The sequence below is a fragment of the Austrofundulus limnaeus genome, unplaced genomic scaffold (assembly GCF_001266775.1).
Source record: "Austrofundulus limnaeus strain Quisiro unplaced genomic scaffold, Austrofundulus_limnaeus-1.0 Scaffold53, whole genome shotgun sequence".
NCBI lineage: Eukaryota > Metazoa > Chordata > Actinopteri > Cyprinodontiformes > Rivulidae > Austrofundulus > Austrofundulus limnaeus.
Genome location: NW_013952455.1, coordinates 1062527 through 1067209, shown reverse-complemented (window position 1 = coordinate 1067209; position 4683 = coordinate 1062527).

The window sequence follows — 4683 nt, the reverse complement described above, 5'->3', positions numbered from 1 at the left end:
CATTAAATTCCAGTGAAATATATTTATGTTTGTGGTTGTAATGTGACAAAATATGGAAAAGTTCAAGGGGTATGAATACTTTTGCAAACCACTGTATTTTAATACAGTTTTTTTCTTGCAGGTATATTAGCACATGCTAACGTGTGTGTGTGGGTGGGCATGTTTTTACTATGTGGTGGGAACCATTTTCTAGAAAAGGGCAGCCTTGTGGGGACCGATTGTGAATAGTGGTATGGATGCTAATTTCAGGTGTGAGGGTTGGGTTTAGGACCAATGTATGAAATGAGTTTAAGCTAGTTTTAGGGTCAGGTAGGTACCTGTGAGGTTAATTTTAGGGTAAATAGTCAGGGTCAGGCTATAAAATTACCAAAAGATTAATGGAAGTTAATCAACGGTCCCCACGGGGATGTAAAAACAAACCTGTCTGTGTGTGTTTGTGTGGATGGGTTTTTCCTACAACGTGGGGAAAATTTTCCCAAAAAAGCAGCGTCGTAGTGATCGAAGTGCAATTGGTCTCCACAGGTCCAAATGCAAATTATGGGTGTGGGTTTAGGTTTAGGACCAAGGTTTAGGTTAGTTTTAGGGTAAATGGTCAGGGTTAGGCTACAAATTCAAAAGAATGGAAGTCAATGCATGGTCCTCATGGGATTCAAGAACAAATGTGTGTGAGTGTGTGTGTGTATGTACAGTCAATCTAGAATCTGACAAACTGAATTGCCCTTGGGGATAGAAAAAGTTTCCTGAATCTGAATCTGAAGARGACAGGTAACATGGAGCTTGGCAGCTTTTCTGCAGAAATGGGAGGTCTGTACATCAAACTACTATAAGCTGCACAGAGCAGGATTTCAGGAAGGTGTTGCTTGGAAAATGACATTCTTTAAAGAAAAGAAAAATAAAATGTTTTGAATTAGCTAAAAGGCCTATTGGTGACTTCTCAAAAACATCAAAGCAGGAGAATAGTGGTCAGGTGGGGCTAAATTTCAGTGCAGTTTTATGCATCCTGTGCATAAAACCACACAGGTTCTTCTTATCTCATCTAAAAGTCCCAAATGAAACCAACAGACAGAGAAGAAAAGCCTATACTAAAACAACATAGTCAAGTAAAAACTAAAGTTTAATTTGACTCAAGTCCAAATAAAATTACTCGTGTAAAATTCGAGTGTATGAAAAAAAAACTCATTAAAAAAATCACTTTGAGTAAACATGACTTAGTGTTTCTTTGTTTCTTTGCTTTTTTATTTTTATTTATTTTTATTTTTTTACTTCAGAAGAGCAACAGCTGCTGTACACAAAGGACACTTTCTCAAAGGAGCTCCTAATATTAAAGTCCTCATGATTTACTGTACAGTTACAAAATAAGCATGTCCACACACGRTATTTAAAAGAAATAAGTACAGATTGGACTTTTGTAAAAGAACAAAACATACAAATTTATGACTTGATTACAGTCACACAAGTAATTGTAATTTGTCACTTCAAGGGTATCAAAGAATGCAAACAAGAAGAACATGAAATTCCAGTTAAATGGGGTCAAACTAAGATTCAGATCAGGATTCTTCTTCTGGTGGAATGACAAGTCCTAAMCAGCAGAACAAAAGGTTATTCAGCAGCCATATTGTCTGATTTACTGAACCGTCTGAAGATAAGTTTTTCGATAAACAAACTATTTCTTTAGTCGTGAAAATCTGGAAAGTCAAAATGCCTTTAAGGTCTTTCCTCCTCGACTGTTCAGTGTGATCAGGTGATCATCTTTTGGAAAAGTCATGGTTTTGCCAAAGAATGTGTGTATGTGGAGGCCACTGTGCACTTGGGACATTTCAGTCTAACAGAACTGTTTTTTTAAGTCTTCCCGAGATCTGTACCTTTTACCAATCTTGTTTTTGAGCTCTGCAGGAGGTTTCTTTAACTTCAAGGATTGGTTTTTGATCAGATTGTGACAAAGGAGGCTTAGAGGTGTCTGCCTTTCCAAATCATGTCCGATCAAATTAATTTACAGCAGAATGACTCTAATCAAACAAATAAGAAAAGTGGGTGAAAAATATCCCAATATTTAAATGCCATATTTATACTTTTTCACCATTTTTAATAAATTTAACCAGTTGTAGGAAATTCTGTTTTCATGATGTCATGGGAACTGAGGGAAGATTATTGAGGAAAACCAAATCCAACAATTACAGCATCAGGCTGCTTGCAAAAAAAAAAAAAAAAAAAAAAAAAGAAAAATTGCAGAAGGTGAAGGGAGTTCCAAGACCTTCTAATACCACTGAAAAAGAATGATTAACATGAACCAGTTTAAAATTATCTCCTGCATGCACCGCACAAATCAAAAGCTAGTTTAATACTCGTTTAGCYCTTTTTGTATGGTTTTGGTCATTGAAACGTCACATTCCATGTCTTCATTGCTACGGCTGAGCACCGCTAACAATYACTGAGCTCTCCCTGGTATTTCCTGCATAGAAACAGTGTTTTAACACATCCTGATATAAACACTGAAAAGTACTACGTGTACGACTGACTAAATGTTAAATAAATAATTCAGAAATACTATTAAAAGTAAAAGTCAGAGAGTTTCAGTCTCTGTTGTTGTGAGTGGCTGATGTCTTGAATTCTGAACTTTCTCACTTTCCAATAAGGAATTCCAACTGGAGCGGCGTTCCAGTTGATATTTAAAGGGATTCTCAATTAGTTGTAACATTAGATTTTATTTGATAAACATTTATTTTAACTGTAAAATAAAGACTGTAAAAATACTGAAGGCTGTTTAGTTTTGTAAAATTTTTTTTAAATATGTTGGACAGAGCCATATTATTTACACGCAAAGCATTCTGGGAAAATGATGTGGATAGGTCCTCAGTGTGAGCGAGCTATTTCCACCCTGAAGGTTAATCTTGGACAATTTCTGATGATTGACTCTTTTAAATGAAACCAGAGAGCGTTGACAAGAGGAGAAGGTAGAAATGACTCAGCCTGTAACTGAAAATATGGATGGAGGACAACAGAGCTGCTTCATGGAAGAAGAACCTCAGCTTAGCCTGTTAGTCTTTGTGCTAGTGCTGATTATATATTGCCTTACATGTACTAGCTCAGCGCTAGCACGACAAACAAGCTAAACTGAGGTCCTCCATCCATATTTTCAGTTGCAGCTGAGTTATTTTTGTGTTCCCCTCTCTGTCATGTGGATGGAGGACCTCAGTGACGAGAGGAGAATGTGTAGCGCTGAGCTAATACATATATGGTGATAGCATTGGGGCTAACACTAAAGTTAACAGGCTAAGCTGAGGTTCTTCTGACCTTCTCCTCTCTGTCAACGCTCTCTGGTTTCATTTAAAAGAGTCGATCGTCAGATATTGTCCAAGATTAACCTTCAGGGTGGATATAGCTCGCTAGCAGCCTCGCACCGAGGACCTATCCACGTCATCATTTAGAATGCTTTGCGTGTAAATAAAACGGCCCTGTCCGTGTAATATATTTTTAAACTTTTAGTTTATAAATGATAAAAACTAAACAGCCCACAGTATTTTTACAGTCTTAATTTTACAGTTCAAATATATGTTTATCAAATAAAGTCTAATGTTACARMTAATTTGGGATCCCTAAGGATTGCAAGTGGGAAATTCCCACTTCTCAGTACAACTGGCCTGCAGCATTAGTTACCAGCAAAAATGTAGCAAAATGACCCACTATTTTTGAATAATGTGCACCTCCACCTATGGTATGACACCGTCATTTTGCAGTTAAAATAATCAACATGCATTATGGGAGATAGTTTAAGGTCAACACTGGCTTTAAAGCATCATATGCATAAATAAATATTTAACAAAATTGCTCAGGGGGCTGCAATTACGCAAAGCCAACAGCCCGGGGACGAGAAAAGTATCATCTTCCACTTTTGTTGATTTTGTTGCAGTGAATTATAAATTTAAAGTTTATAATTGATTTAAAATATATTTTATGTTAAATTAAGGAAAATATATTTTAAAACCTGAATTGAGATTGACAAGYTCAAGGCCATTTATTTATGTAAGTGACGATTATCAGAGAACCCTCATTGAAAGTTTTATGATCCATGATCGGGGCCCTTTGGCTTCGGTTTAGGTTTTATAATCRTGCAGTTTTTGTGGCCAAAATCAGACATCACTTCATGTTTTCAAATAAATTAGTAGGTGGCCAAATGAATGAATGTGCTGGTTATAAAGCTTCATCTCTTTGAAAAAAAATAGATAAATACCGATGATTACACTGAAAACCATACAGAAGTGTAAATAAAAGGTTACAAACTTACTAAAGCAAAACAAATAATGTTTTTCTAAAATTACAACTTGTTGTCCTGCTGATAATGAACACAAGGTGGCAGACAAGATGTAATCCTTTTTTCCCAAACCACTTCAAAATGTAGCTTTCCTTTTCATTCAGTAGCTGTTACATCAGTGCAATAGTCCAAACAATGGACTGCATTTATTAGAAAAAGAGGATAGCATGAAAAAAAAAAAAACAGCAAAAGCTTTCAATCCCAGCAGACAGAACGGCTGTAAGGCTGATTTGCTCATTAAGCTTCGTGTCACGCTGGTGCTACTAATGTAAAGCAGTTGGACTTGTGCGGGGAGCAGAACAGCCTGTGCCAGGACCCAGTATGTATGTGTGTGTGTGTGTGTGTGTGTGTGTGTGTGTGTGTGTGTGTGTGTG